Source organism: Pongo abelii, chromosome 5 (genome assembly GCF_028885655.2).
Source record: "Pongo abelii isolate AG06213 chromosome 5, NHGRI_mPonAbe1-v2.0_pri, whole genome shotgun sequence".
Lineage (NCBI taxonomy): Eukaryota > Metazoa > Chordata > Mammalia > Primates > Hominidae > Pongo > Pongo abelii.
In genome coordinates this window covers 94,578,784-94,599,528 of record NC_071990.2, presented here as the reverse complement: position 1 = coordinate 94,599,528, position 20,745 = coordinate 94,578,784, and the positions used below count along the sequence as shown (strand labels likewise).

Here is a 20,745-nt window from a genome sequence, read left to right as displayed (position 1 = left end):
AGAACCTTTTCAAATAAATACAAGATGAATACCTAAGATAGCTAATCATACTGGAGGAAATTGAGCAGCACTGCTGAAATAATAAAGAGAAATTTGTATTTAGGGAGAAATGGATGCTTCCCAACTGGAGCCTGTAGATAGGCAGATGATTGATAGATAGATAGATAGATAGATAGATAGATAGATAGGCAGACGAATGATAGATAGGTGCTTAGAAAGGTAGTTTCACATCAAAGTAAGGAAATCATTGAATGCCATAAAAATGTTATATTGCACTATTGTGAAAAAAGGTGAAAAAACAGAAATGTATATATTTTAATATAAATAATTTAATAAATTCTTCCTATAAGAAGTTCTTTCTCCACCAACTATATGAAAAACTATGAGCACTATTTCCACATCAATAAATTAATCACGTGTTTTACGGATGAATCATATTTTATTCAACCTTTAGTTTCTTTATATCTATTTGGTTTCTTCCATTTTCTTTTTTTTTCCTTAAAAATATTCAATTGAATATCTTTAATCATATACTTGTATATATGTTCAATTACCTCCTTAGGAAACATTTCTAAATATGGATCGTCAGGTAAAGAGGTTTTAATATGTTTTATCAAATTATTTTATAGAAAGTTTCTACCAGTTTAGCTTCTTACTATGCCAAATTAATTTTCCCTGAATATCACTTTCAGAACATCATTTACATACTTAACAAATGCTTTCCTATTTTCCTAACGTAAGTTGCTGAAGATGTCATCTTTATCCTTATCTCCACGTGCTAAATATTCATATAACACCCTCCCTTTTGTATCTTCTTTTCAGGTTTATTGCATTCAAGTTCTAGATTTGTTTCTGCATGCAATCCAGCCAACAGCAACTTTTCCTGAGCTATCTCCATTTCCTCCATTTATCTATTTATTTATTCAGACATTCATATATTCACTTATTCAACAAAATTTATGAGCAACCTGCTGTATGTTGGCATTGCACATACACATTGGATATAACATTTAAACTACTCTTTTGATCCTTTTAATTGAAAAGATGATGAAATAATTATTTAAAAGAATTTTTAAAGACTCCACTTTCCACTATTTTTAATAACTATTTTTTCATCTTACCTTTCAGACTTTACCCATGTGCATATTTTAAAATACTGAATTCAAATGACAAAACCCTTCATGATTTTATTTAATATTTTAATTTGATACTTATTACTACCTCATATTGTAATTTATCTTTTACTACGTATTAAGCCTTTACATTCCAGTTTTAAACTCTTGCTGCTGAACAGAATGAAATTGATATGGATGAAATGTGACTAGATAGAATGAAATAAATAGATGTGTTAAGTCTCTTTCTTTTTTCTCTCTCCTTCAATCTGAAGCATATCTAGATATGTGGATAGGAGTTACACTATAAATAACCTAGTAATCAAAGGGATAATATGGGTCAAAATTTAAAGAATAAAAAATCATATATTTTCAGAAACAAAATGATCTAGGATTAAGTCAGAAACATCATGCATATTTTTCCTGGGTAGTTTGGCTGTCTTGTTTGCTAAGAAAGAATGAGTCCGTTTTCATATATTACAGGAAAATAATATTTGCCTTCTAAATAGCTGACATTGGGTTTTGCATTTCCAAGAGCAATGAGGAAGAGCTGCCTGCAAAAGAAGGAAGAGGAAATAAATGGTTCTGAATGTAGGCCAGAATCTTAGAGAAGATATTGCAGCCTGTAAGGTAATAGCAATGTAAAGATATTCAGTTAGCAAAAATTATTCCAGAAGGCTTCTGTTTAATGACTTCCTGGGACCACAGATCTTCACATAATGTCAAACAGTCAAAAAGGTGTTTTTACATCTTTGAGGGAGAAACCAACTAAATGTGTCCCCAAATTCCCACACCACCACTTGTCTAGTTTGGAATCATAATCTTCCTGGATTTCTCAACTACTAGACCTCACTCTAATCTGAAAAAGTCTTTTGGAGATGGTGTTGCTCCCACCCCCAAAGACTCTTTGAAAGCTATATTGCTCCTTTGGAGCTGTCCCATGGCTGAGACTCAATCTGGAAGTTAAACAGTCCCTATAGTATGTCAATGGCAAAGAACATTTATATGGCAGCCCTGTATTCCTATGACAACTTATGGAGGTCCATCCTTGGGTCTCTAAGAACATTATCTACAGGAGAAGGTGCTGTCCACAGTTAATACTACACAGCCAATTCTCCACTTGTGTGGCTGTGGGTAATTCCTGACAAGTGCCCAATTGCCATCTTGAAATGGGGGACATTTGGAGCAGTACATGCTCCTATAGTAAATGATTAATGTGCATTTTTCTGATCCTGACAGATTCCAAAAGAAGAGTAGATTGCTAGCTATAAAACTAAGCAGCATCAACGTGACATTACTGGAAGAATCCGAAAGTCTTTGCAGAAATGCTATGCTTACTCCAATGTTTCTCAAAAACCAGCAATTTTAAAGAGACTAGGGTCAATATAAATGAAATAAATGGAGGCTAAGATAAAACATGTCAGAAAATTTGCTGAAAGGTTATTTTAAGGTGGCCTGTTAAAAACAATAATGGGCCATTAGGCTGTCTTGTTAAAGGCATTAAAGTCACAGGCACAATGTATGAGTCACATGGGCAAGATTTTCCATTTTATATATAAAAAATTCAATATTAAATTTCTGGTAAAAGTACAATGTTAGTGTTTCTGTGTATATTATTACAAATCTTTAATTTAAATTGTAGGCAGAAAAATAAGCAAAGTAATTAATGCCTGTAGAAATGTCCTACCTAAAAGTTATATATTATAATTAATTTTCCAATATAGATTTTAATGTATTTTATTTATAATTAAGTATGCATTTAAAAATATTTTTGGCTGATCACTTTACACTCAGGTATACTGACTCTCTTTGTCAAAGACATCAGTAATTAATTCATTTTTAAAACAAAATTTTGAGCGCCTTCAATGAATAGGATAACTTACTAGCTAATTTAGGATATAAATGATGTATACAAAACGGTCATCTCATCATCTAATCTGGAGTTAGAGACAGGTGTTTTATGTGTGGGGTGTGTCCCCATGAGCAAAGCTTCATTTATTTTGTTCACTGCTGAAACTCCAAGAACCGCAACAAAATCTAGCACAAAGAAGACATTTGTTAGTAGAAAGAATCCTGCTTAAATCTTATTATATTGAAAATTAATTCTCATAGGTTCTTTCTGATTGTTATCCATGATTTTGGAGCCTAGATCTTAAATCATTAATTTAGTTGTTTTATTTAATTTTACAGTAATAACACTGAGGAAATCTTGTTTTTGTTAATTTTTATGGGCTATTGATTATAAAGAAAAAAATAATTTTAAGAAACATGAATCTGTCTGTGGTGAATTCCCTTGACTAAGAAAACTTGCCTTTGCTTTTTTGAATTTATTTATTTATGTATTTATTTTTAGTCTTAGACTATTGGTGTCATAGTATCAATGATTAAAAATAAACAAAACATAGATATAGATAACTATCATTTAGATACAATAATTTATGACCCTCAGCTCAAACTCCCTCTTCTTTGTTATGAAAACTCAGGATCTGTAAATGGCCTTAGCTATTTTAATTAAATATCTTCTATCAAAGGTACCATATGAGAATTGTTGGGTTTGTTTGTTTGTTTGTTTGTTTTGCTTACAATATTTATAGTGCCACAAACTGCCCATTTTATTACTTTCTAAATGTCTGCATTGTCATATTTTTAATCATTAAAATTAATTGAATAAAAAAATCTTTATTTTCTATCCAGCAGTGCTCAGGAGTTTTGAAAGGAGCTGACTCATGAGCCATGTTCTGGGACACTGCTGATTCTCAGTGGGCAAGCTGTACTGTGTGTACTTTGGAGCTCCATAACACAGACTCATGCTTTGAATGCGGGGATGCGGGGAGGGCTGGGATGCTTGGAGAGAAAAAGAAAAGAAACAGAATATGGCAGGACACTCTACATGCTAGAGCTTACAGATGCTTTGATTACAGGAAAATTATGTAAATGATAACAGTGCGCAGAACTAGACGTGGAAGAAGGGAAAAAATATGGGATCCCGACATAGGCCTTTGTACTCATAAAATCACGGGTGAGACTGCTGAAAACAACTGTTGGGAGTTTTATGACTTAATCCCATTGACTGGATCACTGAACAGGGCATTTTTCACTTCCAGTTTTCGTGCTTTAGCTGACCTAGGAAATCTCATGGTTTTGTTTGGTGACACGTGCTTTTAGGAAAACTTGTTATTTCTGCTGCTCTGCACTGCCCTGTCTCCACTGAACTGCCTGATCTCCTGTGGAATTTACAGTTTTAGCGCAGCCAGCAAATGCAGGGAAAGAATGTGTGCTTCATAGCTGGAGCGCTCCTGATGCAGTCCATTCTGGTATCGGTGGCTGGAAGAGAGAGGGACTGCCACCCAGTGTTTTTACAGTGCCTGTTTCAGGCAGCTTCTAAATTGACAGTGAAGGGTGGAGCGGGTGGGGCGAGAAACAAGAAAAAAAAAATCCCTTTCTTTGGTGTGGAGGAGATAATTCCAAAATCTCTGAGAAACTTAAATATGGTAATTCCCTATTCCAAACATACACAAGTCACAAGCAACCTTATTCTTTGGTTTCTAGGCACATTTTTGAGTTTAGCACAATAGGGAGAAGAAAATTGGAGGTTAGCGAATCCAGCGGGGCAAGAGGTGAAGAGGACTAAATTTCAGTCAAGACAACAAGGAAAGTACAAAGAATACAGTTTCTCTTTCATGTGCTTTGATCGTCTTTCCTGTTTTACCCTTAACGAATACTTTCTCAAAACTAAAAATAAAACACTGCATTCTATTAAATTGTGCTCTTCCTCTAAGGGAATTCTAAATGTGTAAGTGCATGTTTCTCTTCCATGAATAAAACTATATATTTTCACATGTGTATATATATATATTTCATACATATATACATGCATATGTATATTTTTCTTCTTCTGGGAGAGAGTGGTCAAGAGAAAACGGGAAAAAGAGTCCATGCTAGAAACTCCACAAGTAAATGTTAGTTTCCTTAAACTGCTAATGACCGCTGGGTGAGGTGGCGCACGCCTGTAATCCCAACACTCTTGGAGTCCGAGGCAGATGGATCACCTGAGGTCAGGAGTTCGAGACCAGCCTGATCAACATGGAGAAACCCCGTCTCTACTAAAAATACAAAAACTTGGCCAGGCTTGGTGGCACATGCCTGTAATCCCAGCTACTTGGGAGGCTGAGGTAGGAGAATTGCTGGAACCTGGGAGGCAAAGGTTGCGGTGAGCCGAGATCGTACCACTGCACTCCAGCATGGACAATAGGGCGAAACTCCATCTCCAAAAAAAAATTCTAATGACCAAACGTAGTGAGGAGTATCAGAAGATTTACAGTGGTTGCATAAAATTGCACACATATCACGAGAAGCAGAGGAAGGTAAGGCAGATAGATATTTGTATCTTCACCTTGTGCTATAGAGTATGCTTTCTCCCTAGCCCCACATGGTAGCCCTTGGAAAGTAGTAGATTGAAGAGGAGACAAACATTTCATGTGAACAGTTAAGGTGCACCACGTGTGTATGCTCAGGGTGAAACTTCATATTTCATTCTAGGTAATGTGCCCACAAAGTCTCATATTATTCTAACTGAAGAATAGCCAAAGAAGAAATATAATCCCAAATATTTTGATTTGACTTTACTACCCTGCTTTTGCCTTATACAGAGGACACACATGTTTGTCCTCATACTGCATGAATACAGAGCTGTTTTAACATTTCTTGATGCTAGCTATAGCTTTCTTACTTGTAGACAGGACCTTCACCATAGTGGAAAGATGCTAATATAAACATGGTCAGTGACTGCAGTCATTACAAATAAGTTCTTTTCAACTAAATGACTAAAATAATCATATTAATAAATACATGATACTCGTACGCACAAGTCACCTTTTCTCCCACACTGATGGCTTTGATTACTTTGACAGACTAAGATGCACTAATGATACAAATTAGAAGCAAAAAGAATTAAAAGGGTGTTTAACTCTGATGCCAGGCTGTCAATTTCCTATAGTGCTACCAACTTACAGATAGATGATTAAAATTGTTTCATTTAGGAATTTTGAATATTTTAAAAATTGAATGGGTTTCTGGGGGAGGAAAAAAGAAAGAAAAATCCTTGCTTAGCTAATTAGACATCCTATTTGATTTAACAATAGAGCAGGATTATTCTTTGAGTGTTGAGATCTTCCTTCATTACTATAAGAGCCTACATTTTGCTATCTTTGCTCATTGTGCTTGTCTCATTCTTTATGTTTAATATTATTGCTACTTTTTATTTAGTTATAAGTTTATAAAGAACAATGGTTTTAATTTGTTTGTAAAGCAACTATTTCCAAAACATGATGCTAGATACCATGGGTAAGGCCCAAATACATGAAATATGATTTATATCTCTGAGGGTAAAGAATCTAGCAAAAAAAAAAATGAAACATGCACACAAATGACCATGTATATTGTAGAATCTTGAGAATGACAAAATAGCACACACAAAGTACTTTGGTTGCATGGAGGAATACAGAGCGTGGGTTTTTTAGTCAGACAGCAGAATTTCAAGCCTTAATTTAGTTACTCTATACCCACCTTGAGAAAGTTACTTAATTCATTTGGGTGTCCATTATATTATCTGTAGGTTGGGGTAAATAATAGTTCTCTCTCAGATAAAAGTGAATATTAATTGAGTTCCTAAATGTAAACTATTTAGAACACAGACTGGTACACACTAAGTGCTTTTATGATACCCAATAGTTCACCCCGAAGATCAAGTATATATTTCTGTGGATTAATAAAGTTCCTTCTCTACTGCATCCACTAGACGATAGCTTATTCATCATTATCTTCCCACTAATTCAATAAGGTGAATAAATGTTTATTTAATAAATGAACTTATAAAGGGTTGGATGAATGTTTGATCATCAGTTGGTTATTTAGTTGTTTAGAAGCTCTAGCAAGATCTGCATCACTATCTCTGTGGGGTGGTCACTTTTGTCTAAAGATGCAGTATGAGAAAGCATGCAATAGGGAAAGCCAACTTCTATCCAAACTGTCAAGTAAGCAGAATCAGTTCTGGGGGAAGGTGGCATGACACATCACTCTTATATTCTAATTTGTTGTAATAAATGTTAAAAAATAAAAACTCTGAAAAAAGCAATCAATAATTATCATCTACAATTCTAAAAACAGAGTTTGCTTAAATAAGTGAGTGTTCTTCGGTGGCTATGGCTGGTGGAGGATGAGAATGGAGTAATGAAAAGAGTCCCACACAGTGGATCAGAGTCTTGACATGCAGACACACTCTCGTTGTTGGTTCTATGATCCTAGCAAGTCAGCTCCTGTACTTTCTTGTCAATTAGGAATATTTTTAATATTCACTTGGTTTCTTGCGAGAAAAATATTGAACCACCTGAGCGTACAAAGAAGTCACGAAAGTACTTGCTTTCATATATTCCCAATCTAGTGAAAGAATATGCACTTGAAGAAGCAATGTTTGTTAGAACAAAAATACTCCCAAGGACCAGATTTGACATATAAAGACCTACTTGAGTTGAAATTTGGGGTCTGTCACTTACTAGATAAATGACTTTGAATAAATGACTTAATGCTCTGAAATTTAAATTTTCTCCCTTGTTAAATAAAATTACTTGCCCTAACTATGTCAGAGGTAGATATTTAAAAAGCATTCCCAAGTACTCTGTAAGTGTATGAACATTAATTAACCGTATTATAAGTTTTTAAGTGTGGAAGATGCTGTCACTAAAAGAATATATAACGGTTAAAAACTTTTGGAAACAATTTTTTGAAAAATAAGACTCATTCACATGAAACAACTAATACTATCAGATTCTATATGATAAGTGGCCACAAATGTAAGGTACAAGTATTAACATTTCGGTCGCTGAAAAGTGTTTAAGAACAATTTCTAAGTTAGAGATGAATGTAAGCTCAGTCTTACAAAGGAATACAATTTCATTAAATCTTCAAAATCAAAATGTATTTCAGAGAATTCTTAAGTTCTAAATTTCCAGAAACTGAAAAATTAAGTAATTTGTTTCAGTTCCCTGGGTTTGCTATAACAGATTCAAGAATATTCTGTTTGAATACCAAAGGCATCCTGTAAATTCTTTGGCAAACCTCTCATTAGATTGAATTTTACATGACTTTTGATGAGGATAGTCCCTGGACAGTAACTGATTTAGGACAAATAAGCCCAAATAGTCTTCTTGGCCATACGTACCAATTAATACATATTATTGATGTTATTAAGGACCATCTTACACTTAAAAAATAGATCAAACAACAGCCTCCTCAGGATATAATTGGGACACTTTGATCTCATGGAGATGATGCTAATAAGAATGATAATGAAGTGGAAAAGACAGTTAGTAACAATAAGAATTATAGTATTTAATATTCAGTGAGTTCTTATGCTGGGCATATTGCATGATAACTGACATATGTTACCTTTCTTAATCTTCACAGTATTCACAATAAGAGAGTGAGATGTGCACTATACATTTCCATAATTTTATAAAAGAAAACAGAGGTACAGAAAACCACACTTTAGTTAGGTAGTTAATAAAATGTGATGCCAGACTCCAAATTTGGAATTTTCTTCCAAGAATTGTAGTGGACATTGTTGTTACATATTTTTTTATGATAAATTTTATCTCTCCCCTTTTGTGTAGCAACCAGTTCCAGGATTGGCCTAAGGCAATCAATAATGTCATTTTCTAGCCCAAAAGATATAATTCTTCATTCAACAATTTTTAAATATTAATTAAGCATTTACTATAAGCCAGACACTACTTTAGATACTACAGAGTGGTTAGTGAATTAAGCAGTAAAGATTCCCTGCTTTTTCTGCCCGTAGGGATTTCACAAAAATAAAGAGATTGACCTATAAATAATAAACACATTAAAGATCACAAAATAAGAGATTGACCTATAAACCAAAAAAGGTGAGCATAATAATAATGTAATGGTTATGATCATGAACTATCAAATTAGAAGTTATAAATTCAAATTACTTTTCATCACTTTCTAACAATGACCTTGGAAAAGTTACTTAACCTCTCTGAAACCCAGTTTTCTCATCTGCTAAATAGGGATAATAGTATCTAATTCTAGAAAAGGTCTTTGTGTGATATGAATAATATATACAAAGAGCTTAGCATAGGGCTTTAAATAAGCGCTCAGTGGGGTATCTATTTTTAAATACATCTCAAATGTAAGTACAAAAATTGACGTAGGGGCATTACTCCAATTTGCCCCTTCCAGTTCATTACACTCTTTTTGCCTATATTTTAAATATATCTTAAAAACAAAACTTGCTCCTAGAAGGCTTTTAAGATTAATTCAGCTCACACAAAGATTTCTTCACCAACATAATCAGGTACTAATTCTCTTTTTTTTTTTTTTGAGACAGAGTCTTGCTCTGTCGCCCAGGCTGGAGTGCAGTGGCGCTATCTCGGCTCACTTCAAGCTCCGCCTCCCAGGTTCATGCCATTCTCCTGCCTCAGCCTCCTGAGTAGCTGGGACTACAGGTGTCTGCCACCACGCCCAGCTAATTTTTTATGTTTTTAGTAGAGACAGGGTTTCACCGTGTTAGCCAGGATGGTCTCAATCTCGTGACCTTGTGATCCACCCGCCTGGGCCTCCCAAAGTGCTGGGATTACAGGCGTGAGCCACCACCCCCAGCCTCCAGTACTAATTCTTAACTCACGGGTCTTAAAATTTTCTTAAATTGATTTTGATTTGTATTTGGAATTTGGTCATTGTCAACCCTCCCTTTTATATTGGTTCAAGAAAGAATATCTGACCCAAATAGGACATTTAAATTTTTTAATGGATTCTGAGAAAGAAGACATCTTGTGAGTAATTCTTGACAGTGGGGTGGGTGAATGTGAAGTCTAAATCTATACTGTCATTTTACCACTATGAGAGAAGTCAGTCTGACGATAAGCTGACCCTGCACAAGGCCTGCAGAGTGATGACTCCATGAGCAGTTAAGGCAAGTCAGTCTTGATTTCCACCCTATCCCTGGATCTTCCAGTTATGAAAGCCGAAAGCAATCAGCCAAATGCAGAAAAACAAAACCTACTTTTTTTTGTCATGTATCGTTTAAGTCAGTTTGAGTTGCTTTTCTTTTAAGTGAAACATAGAGCCCTAACAGATTAAAAACAAAAAAAACAAACAAAAAAAAACTGGCTCCATTGTTGTGGGATAGAAAAAAATCAAAGGGTGAATATAGTTTTCATGCCTTTTATTCAGTCAGGTGGCACAAATTAAAGGACCAAGTTAATGCCAATATGTATGCTCAAACCTGTATATTGAGCCAATCTCAGACTTACGACTTTAACACTGTACAAGCCTGTATTAGTTCATGAAATGAGAATGCTGAGTCTTTGATTACAGGGCCACTTTAGCCTTTAAACACTGCTTACCAATATTTATGCAATCAAATGCTGAAATTTAAAGTCTCAGTCTTGGGGTCTTTTCCCCTTTGCATGTGAAAATTGCATTGGGGAAATAGTAAAATGGCTCACTACCAAAGACATCGTTTTATGTTTGAAACCATTTCAGAAAGTTTTAGCCTAACTTATAACTTTTTAAAAAATTGTTGGCATGTGATTTTTTGTTGCCTCTTACTTGAACAGGAATATATTAATAATGTTACAGAACTGACATCATCTTCTTATCTCCAAGTAACCTGTGGTGTTTGTACGTATGTTTGTTTTTTCTGCAGTTTCCTAAATACACCAAAGTGGAATTCTGATGTGGGTTGACTCACATAATTGCAAAGGTTCTTATGTGAATTTTTTTCAGTTAAACGTGTCAGGGAAGAAATATACAAAAAATAATAAAATGGATGCAAACACTCATCAATCAAGAGCTGCCTGCCACTTCAGTGCTACTAGAAGGGCCCTCAGAGTGACAGCACAAATGCATGTTGGCAGGCCAATCAAAGCTTTAGAAATAAAACAAAATGTTTCATACCAACCCCTCAACTCTCTAAGGCCGTGACAGCCCAGTTGCAATTTCATTTTGTACATTAGTTTTGAATTTCTTTATTAAACCATTTTCATTCCGATCCTTTGGCTGTCACATACATGCCAATACCATTGATGGCAATAAAAAGTAAAATATTTATAATCTTTGGAGAATGGTGTTCTTTAAATATATTTGTGACTTGTGTTAAAGCACAATGATAATATTGGCATTTTTAAAATTTTCACCGATGGTTAAGTTATGTAATCGCAACATAAAATAGGACTTTAAAAACCAAAGAAAGGGACAAGAATGAAAAAAGCAATTATTTTTCTCATTTCATCACTATTCTAATGCCAATAATCCATAGTTCCTTTTTAAAATTATGTAAATATAAGCAGATACAACTCAATAGAACTGCTAAGATTAACAACTGCACTTAATGTAGTTCTTAATATACCTTAGTCTTGGTTTGTGAAGCCCAAATGTTCATGCCAAATTTATTTACAGTGGAGTTACTTCCCGTTATTGGTTCAGTCACAGATTGCCATCCTAATAACAAAGGTTCCAGCATGATTTGTAAAGTTTTAGATCCACCATTGGTCTAGTTTGGGACATATGAAGCATGGCAGTGAAAGGAAGGGATCTTGTTAATGCATAAGGACGAATGGAAATTTCCATTTCGTTTTTCATTTCATGCTAGGAAAGCAGATGTATTCTAAGAGACAGCACCACTGAACTAAATTCTTCTTTGCACCCAGCATTCTCTCTTGAGGCAATATACTTTTCCTTTTTTCCTAAATAATTCACAAATTGCTTCCGCACAGAGGCCAAACCAGGTCAGAACAAAATTCAATTACCTCCTATCACCATATTCTCCTTTTACAAGGGAATGCTGTGGGTATACGGTTTGCTATCTTAATCATATGTAAAGGTTAATGCCAAACATAATTATAAAATTTGGGGGTCAGGATGATAGCATCCGATATCATGTATGTTTTATTTTATTTAAAAAGGTATGCTCAGTCTTACCTCTTATTTATCTATCATAATAATTCTTCATTAAATCCTTCCAAAACTGCTCTTTTCCAGGGTTTTTCTAATTATCTATACCTACACGCAGACCACAAACCATGCCTTGTGTCACCTTGGGTCTCATCAATATGTCATATCATGTTCTGTCACTTTACAGAACACAGTATGACAGATGAGATTTCAGAACGAGGCACTACATTATCTCTTGGCATAATAAAACATGAAAATAAATAGATTCCTCATCGAATTTTTCCATGTATTTGCACTTACACACACCATATGGGTTTTTCCATAAGATTTGGAAAGTTCATTAGAGTTAAATAATTTTAAATATATACTATTCTAGACATTTACTTTTTTCTTTCCTCTTTATAACGAAGATTCGTGGTTCTAATTAAGATCTGTTCTCAGTGATGAAAAATAAAAGACAGATACTAAATTCTTGAGATAGCAAGTTTACTATTCATTTACTTCCTGTAATGTTTACATCAGTCCAGTGAGTTAGGTATGATAAAATGTATCATTCTTGCTTTAAGATAAAAATACAGAGGCACTGAGAGATTAAATCATGTAACTTAAAGTCAGACACTGTCTAAGCAAGGTCTAAAGAGGCTTTTCTACTTCTCCAACTGACCAGATGTACATGTTCAAGGCAAGATTATTCTGCACATATGTTGAGAATTTTACTCTGCTACATATTAATCTGTGTTATTGTCATATTGTATAAACACTTGTGTGGTAGGGAGAACTTTGTCCCCAATGGCCTTTGACCCCTGTGTTATACCTATTATCATGTTAAGTGACATGGCAAATGGAACTTTGCAGATGTTGTTAAGATGAAAGATGTGTTGACCACAAGGTAGTAAGATTATTCTGGAGTATTCAGTGGGCTTTATATGATCACATGAGTTTTAAAAGCTAAAGCCCAGCACACATGAGGACTCCTACCAGTTGTCATAAAGCAAAGATTAACAATTATACTGAGCAACAACAAAAAAGCCAGTTCAAAAATTATATAAGCCTAGAAAAAGAAGAATAGGGATGAGTTTGACAAAAAAGAGAGTTGAGAAGCCCTTCCTTCGACACTTTCCTCCACACTGCCCCTTACTTTCAGTCTTGACAGTCTTCATGTGACACAGAATTCCTTGACATCAGCATCGAACGGAAGCATTAAAGAGTGCGGACTTTCTAGGTAAATAGTCTGCAGCATCCTGGAAGATTGTCTCCCATCAGCCTTTAAAAGTTAGCCTGGGACTAAACTATGTACAAGATAGAAATAGAGTATCAGAAGCAGTAGAATATTATCAAATCTCACACCTGTAAGCAGACCAAAATGGCAGCGGCAGCCAGAGAAGAGGTGTGGGGACACAGAAGTCATAGTGGGGACAGCATGAGCCACTATTGTGTGATAAAATGATCAAAATGCAGGCACTTGGAAATCTCAACACAAACCAGCTCATTTGTGAAAGTCCTCTTTGGAGCTGAAGTTGTTGGTAGTGCAGATGAAACCCTAATCATTCTGGAATTCTCAAAATCAGAAAACATCATTAGTTCTGTTTTCACCTGTTAGAGATGGAGAAATAATTATTTACAGCAGCTGCTGCCACACATACCTCTCCTACTCACAGAAGATATTGAAAATTCATCGCTATACTTCTTGCTGCTGAGCCATAGCAAGACCTTGCCATTCATCTCAGCACAGCCCTCTAGAAAACTGCTGCCACTTAATAGAAATTTCCATATATCAAAAGAATATTAAATTTATCAGACTTACCTTGGTATGAATACTGATTTTACCACCTACTGTGTGTCCTTAAGTCAGACAGCAAATCTTTCTTGGCCTCAGTTTATTTATATATATATTATATATGCATATATATTATATGTATATTGTATATGCATATATATTATATGTATATAAGATATAGTTTCAATACGTATAATATATAATACATATACATAATATTATATTAAATATATGTAATACATATAATACATATAATATATAATAGTAATCCCTATAATAATATGTATAAATAATATACATATAATATACATGTAATATGTATATAAGATATATATGAATAAGCAGTATATATAATATATACTGTATATATGTATATATGTATATATGTATATATGTATATAAGATATGTATGTATATAAGATATATATGTATTATATATTATATATACTGTATGTTATATATTATATATAATATATAACGTATATTATATATAATAAAGTATATTATATATACTATATTATATATTATATATACATTATATTATATATATTATATATACATATTATATATACTGTATTATATATTATATATACTATATATACAATATACTGTATATATAATATATGTACACATATATAATATTATATGTATATGTATAATATATTATATATTATATATATTGTATATTATATATAATATATATGTATGCATATATGTATGCATATATAATATAATATATATTATATATAGTGTATGTATATAAGATATGTATGTATTATATATTATATATACTGTACATACATCTTATATACATATACAATATATATATAAACAGTATATATATAACATACACTTTATATGTATAATAGGAATTGTAACTATTCTACTCTGTTATGTTCTTACAGACATCAAATGGGTTAATTTATGCTCCTAGAACAAGGGTCAGTAAGCTAGAGCCTATAGGCTAGAGACTATGGCCTGCCATCTGTTTATGTATAACTAAAGAGCTTCAGAATGGTTTTCATATTTTAAAATGGTTGAAAGAAATCAAAATAAGAATATTTGTGGCATGTGAGAATTACATGATATATAAATTTCAATATTCGTAAGGTTTTATCAGAACACAGCCACACGCTTTTGTTTAGGTACTGACTATGGCTGTTTTTGTGCTAAAATGGCAGAGTTGAGTAGTTGCAGACCACATGGCCCACAAAGCCGAAGTATTTCCTACGTTGACCTTTACAAACAAAGTTTGCTGACTCCTGTTCTAGAATGATAACGGGCATTTTTTTAAATACTCTAAAATGCTTTTAGCTCCCTTACCTTTTTCATTTCTTATTTGAGAATCCATCTGAGAGCAAAAAGGGCTCCAGGACCAAGAATGGGAAATATTTAAGATCTTGCAATAGATCCATAGACATAAACGCAAAGCCAAATATTTGCTGTTATTCTGTCCTACTTTTATTAAACTGTGACCAGCTCATCTCAGAGATAAATATTCATTTGTAGGTGTAATGTATATTCCAATGACTCTTGCCCACAGGTGCTAAAGATAAGTCACAACTACTGAAAAAGTGCTCATAAGAATTTCTCGAGAGCGTACTACCCACACACAAACAAATATGGTAAGTTTACTAATCAGCTATCACACTGCATTCTCTACTTCTTACCTTTTAACTGTAGCTCAATCTCCTGGAGGGCACCATGACCACTTAGAAGTCCCATCTCTGCTGATTCTCACAGTTTCTCATGTTTGGCTCTGCTTTTGACCTGTGTCACTTGTGTTGGGTACAGCTGTGGTTTCTTAGCCTTCCTCTTACACTTGGCATTCTTGCCTAGACTGATGCATATCTATTCATGCCAGGAACAGCAGCTTGTCTTGTGGATCTATATGTGCACCAGTCACTGCCACTGCCTGCTACATTAGAAACAATGCTTCCTCATAAATATTGTGCTGCTGAGTGGAGAAGAATGTTTGTCCCTCATTTTTATGCTACATTCTACTAACGAAGCTACTTGGGTTCTAATAACTGAATTTAGTGAGTATGACTGCAAACTGTTTACAAATCATTTCTCATGTATAAATCATGCCCTGCCCTCTCTACCCCAAGATCCGACATGAATGACTCTAATTGTGGAAAGGAGTCATGTTGGATTGAGGAACAAATCCATGTTTCAGAACAGTGCTAGAATCTGATTCACCACTCCACCCAATACAAAGGCTTTGTTTTAAGGCCAAGCTTCTCATATCTGAATACTTCTACCCTGAGGATAGTATTCATTTCTCAGGAGACTTCAAAGTTCCTAATGCAAATTGACTTCTGGTGAGTCAGCTCCATAATTTCATCACGGATGTTTGGTCAGGTATGAACCACAGTGGTCACCCAGCTACTAGCAGATTCTAGATGCCCACTATGCAAGATTATCTTTAAAGTAGTCATAACAGAGTTTCAATAAGGAAAAAAAGTTGGTACCATTAAGTGTACCAACTCTGGAAACAATTGCATAAACTTCTCTTCTGTCATACACAACATTTAAGATAATAAAGCCTATGCTTATTAATATTTAAACTTATGCTTATATTTATTATATTAATATGCTTATTAAGACCAAAGATCATGCTTATGATGTTTAAAGTCCTTTTTAATACTTCTTATAATGTAGAGGTTTTGAAGTTGTTCTGGCTTTACATAGTACTGAATTTAGTAAGAAAATACCCTGTGGAAGACCCTGTGAATTACATTCCCAATACCTATTTCTCTTTTATGTACTTTACCAAGAGAATCACTAAAGCTCAGGACCACAATGTGCCTAGCTAAATACTTATTATACTTGCTTTCTTTGCAGACAAATGTGATCACAACACTGTTTTATTCAACGAGTTGTCAACAGTGGTATACTGGGAATTTTGAGAAAAAGATATTCTCTTTCCTGGTAAAAAGGAATAGACAGAGCTGGTACCATGGTCTTCTTCTGACCCTATCTTCTCCCATTATACAAATATGTTGTCTAGAGTCACAGCAGCAAATTGGTGAATGTGAGGTGAACAAGCATAAAAATGAAATACATAAGACAGTGAGTAAAAACAATAGAAGGAACTTGTATCTCTGTAGACATTGTTCTGCTAAACCAACATCTGCAACCACTTCCAGACTTCTTGTTATATAAGAAAAAAATTTGCTTCTATTTGTTTTATGTTACTATTGTCCAATTATTCTTCTATTTTCAGGTTTTAAAAAGTTCCTAACTGATATACTAGGTTTAGCCACATAGAATTGCTGATGTTAACCACATTTAAGTTATAACAATAATAAATTTCATATGGTCAATGTAATATAACTTATTTCATTTGTTTTAAATGTAGGTCATTGAGCAAGACTTCCATCTGGTATCACAAAGCTAAATATAAATACAAGTTTCAGTATATAAAAATATTTATTTACAATTCATAGTAAACCAGTTTCCATCTTTACTGATGTTCGTTGTGCCAATGATATGAAACATTGGATAAAACATTCTCCTAAAAAATATAAACAGAGAGAGAGAAAGGGAAAGAGGGAGAGAAAGTCAATATAAACACTCAAGTGAAAATTTAAAATATAATAATCAAGGCTAAGATGTACATAAACTCATACACATTATTTATTGTATATTCTCCGTGTATTTCCCAGAAATTAATTTTGAAAATATGTTCTAAGGGAATTGTACAAGCTAATGACAAACAACCAAAAAAACTGTATTACAACATTGAATATAAGAACAATGTACTACTTGGAAACAGAATAGGTAAGCAAATTCTGGGGCATCCACTACAATGCCCATTATGTAAAAAAAAAAAATATGATAGAAAGCTTAAATTGACAATTAAAGTTACACTCGATAACACATATATTGCTGTTCCTTTCAAATACTATCCTTTTCTTATAGAATTATGTCTACTTTCTTCTGGGAAATGATCTATCATAATTCTCTTCTGACTTATTTTTTTAAATGTGGGATCAGAGAAATCATAAATAGTTCTTTTTGCCGATAAAAGCTATAAGATAGGATGTTCAGCCTGAGCTAGATATACAAAGAGGAATCAAAAACATGTCAGAGAGATTCCAGCGATGGTTTGAGTGTCTGGTAGTTCTTGAAACTAAGTAAGAGCATTCATCTTTTCAGAGACCGAAGGTTAAAATTTCCTTCAGTTGTTTGATATAAGCTTGTATCTTTCTAACAACTGCCTTTTTCCCCCCTCAACCAGTTTGATTTCCTGTTCTGTCACGTGCAAACAAATGTATCTTGATATAATCACATTAGAATGTTTGGTGAAAAAGAAAATACAGCTGGACATAAAACTGTACTTACATGTACAAAGATAACAATTATATGTAACTAAATATACAAAGTAAAATGTTGTTTAAAATTCTACAAAAATTTTGAATTCATTCAAATAAATAAATATTATTGAGCACATACTCTGTAACCAGATATGCATGTCAGAAACTGAAGTCACAAGTAATTTTTGTCTTTTGCTATTAGGATTATTGTTAATTTTGTATGTCTTGTTTCTCTTTCAAAATGTTATAAAATAAATGGGTATTTTTAAGAAAATATTCATAATAGAGAATGGGGGAAAATATAATTTTTGCTACACTATGCTTCTAGTGTGTATAAATGTATATAGGTATAAAAATTTTAGTTTTAACAAGTATGCTAAGATATTATATTGTTAAAATTATAAAAAATGAAGACAATAAGACATTAATTTTATTTATCAGGGTTTCCTAACCTGTGTGCTGAGGAACACAATGTGCTTACAAATAGGTTAGAGGAGTGCAAAGTTATGATACCAGCCTCCCTCATAGCTGAGTGGAGACTGGGTGGCCAGATGCCTAAGCTGGTTGCCACAAAGTAAAAAGAAGCTTATGCGGTCCACATCAGTAAGCTATAGATTTATTATTATCTTCTATGTGGGCTATAATAGATGTTTGGGAGCATTGTTTTATGTGATCATCTTGGTTCTTCCTCTAGTTAGGATGTCTACTAATTTTGAGTATTATATCTCATTCCATCAAAATAACAGATGGACAAAATGTAAAATTCATCTGCCCAAATGGCTAGAAATCCTTGAAAGAAAATAATTAATCAAAATAATTTTGAATGCAAGTGTGAGTTGCTAAAAATGGAAGGGAATTGAAGAGAAAAATGTAGGAAAAAATGAAATACAGTTTCTAAACTCTCCATGGTTTCAGAAAAATTTGGTGCCCAAAACATAGGGACTCTGTTTATTGTTTATATGGGAGCTAACGTCTGGGTGTTTATTAGCTCCTAAATGGTCAGTGCTCTAAATAAATAAATAAATAAATAAATAAATAAATAAATAAACATTTGTAAGAAAGTAGGGAAATATACCCAACAATTGGCTCAAATAAAAGATAATAATATTTTCTTTTGCCTTGTCCCTGGGTAAAACAAAAATATGTCTCTTCTGAGGAATCAAAATCCGAAAACTTTGTCTTGAATAGATTTAGGTTCAGAATTATCCATGAGGTCTGCGTAACTCCAATAAAAAATTAACGATAAAAATTTGTACCCTCTGGTGATAAATCTGGGATATTTGGCAGAAGCATAGAAAAGGCACTCAGGAGATAATTCCCACAACCAATACTATAGGGATACCAACACACACATGTACCAAGAAATAAAGTTAAGTTAAAATATAATGACAAAATTTACAAAATGTAAAAGAGAACAATCTACTTGGCCCCTGAATCAACAGACTCAACAAATATGGCAAACTCAGCCCCAAGAACTCAATACAGTACAAAAAATAAAAAACACTCTAAAATAAATAAATGTGCTTAAAATAGTTAACAAAAGAGTTTTAATAAAATCTCTATAAAAAAGACATTTAGGAAATATAAGCCCATTTGTAAAAGAGCAATATTTTTATATTTCCTGAGAAACTCATTAGATGGGATAAACACCACTTAAGGAACAATTCAGTATGAAAATGGTAAACTTTTAAAAACCTGGAAAATTTACCAAGGTGAAACACAGAGTGATAAAGAGGTGAAAAATATCAAAGACAGCAATACACAAAAGTCAACAACTTTCTTATATACAAGCAATGAGCTGGCAGGATTTGAAATAAAAAAATACAATTTACATCAATCCTCCAAATAAAACACTTATGTATAAATCTGATAAAATATATTAAATGTTTACATGAGGAAAATGACAAAACTCTAATGAACAATATCAAAGAAGACCTAAGTTAAGTAGTGAGATATTCCATGTTCATGCACAGGAAGACTCAATATTGTCAACATGTCAGTTCTTTCCAACTTGTGTAATAGATTTAATGCAATACCAATCAAAATCCCAGCAAGTTATTTTGTGGACAAACTTATTCTGAAGTTTCTATGAAGGGTAAAAGGTCCAGATTAGCCAACTCAATAGTGAAGAAAAAGAGCAAAGTCAGAGGACTAACACTACTGCACTTCAAGATCTAGTATAAAGCTATAGAAATCAAGACAGTGTTGTTGAAAATGTAGATAAATAAATCAGTGGAACAAAATAGAGAGCCCGGTAATAGACCATGTGATTCTAGTCAACTGGTCTTTGACAAAGGACCAAAGACAAGACCTGGTCGACTAGACATGTACATTCAAAAATATGGAGCTAGAAACAAACTTTTACACCATTCACAAACATTAACTGAAAATGCATTGTAGACCTAAATGCAACCCACAAAACTAAAAAAAATACAATACAAAAGAAAACTGTAGGAAGATAACACAGTAGAAAATCTAGATGATCTTGGGTTTGGTGATGATTTTTTAGCTACAATACCAAAAATACAATCCATGAAAGAAATAGTTGGTAAATAAGACT

The 20,745-nt window shown here is 33.4% G+C and overlaps 1 protein-coding gene across 1 annotated transcript in view; it reads right to left on the bottom strand.

Annotated features, from left to right (window-relative positions):
- Positions 1–7,031: 7,031 nt before the first annotated feature.
- LOC129054388 (protein fantom-like) overlaps positions 7,032–20,745 on the bottom strand; it is a 73,361-nt gene continuing 59,647 nt past the window's right edge. Inside the window, exons 8-10 of the transcript XR_008519080.1 lie at positions 15,187–17,383; positions 8,329–8,440; positions 7,032–7,497 (exon numbers count right to left, since the gene is read on the bottom strand). The gene's annotated coding sequence lies outside the window, so the exon portion shown is untranslated. The remainder of the gene's footprint in view (positions 7,498–8,328; positions 8,441–15,186; positions 17,384–20,745) is intronic.